The sequence below is a fragment of the Oryzias melastigma genome, linkage group LG14 (genome assembly GCF_002922805.2).
Source record: "Oryzias melastigma strain HK-1 linkage group LG14, ASM292280v2, whole genome shotgun sequence".
NCBI classification, from domain to species: Eukaryota; Metazoa; Chordata; class Actinopteri; order Beloniformes; family Adrianichthyidae; genus Oryzias; species Oryzias melastigma.
This window is the reverse complement of record NC_050525.1, coordinates 555,539-556,083: the sequence shown is the minus strand read 5'-3', so window position 1 is coordinate 556,083 and position 545 is coordinate 555,539.

Genomic DNA, 545 nt, shown 5'->3' with positions numbered 1-545 from the left:
CATCCAGTCATTAATGTCCTCAATGCAGGTTGCATGGCGGCCTAAGCGAAATATGAGTTTTCCAGGGGCGTCACCTAGAAGCTGTTTCAACATTGCAGCCTTTCTCTTAAGATTCTCTCCTCAGCATGTGCACAGAAGCACATGTGTTTTTGCAGACACATCCAGTTTGGAGAAAACAAATTCATTTAAATGAAATCCTCTAAATGATGGCATCACAACGTCCTCAAATCGTCATTAAGTGGAAGAGAAAATTAACCATGTCTGACATATTCTAACAAAATCAAACAGCATCAAGACGGTGACCTTTGACCTATATCCTGGACACCAAGATGATGTCACAAGATGATGTCACAAGATGATGTCACATCATGTGACATCAGTGCTTACATCATGTTAAATCATTTTACATATTATGACATAATATTTGACCTTGTGACATCATTGTCAGTGGTTATAAATTTCTTTATGCCAGACTGCTAGATTTAACTTTGACTCAAAAGACAAAGATAACTCAATGGCAAGCGCACAAAGATATGCAGCCACAG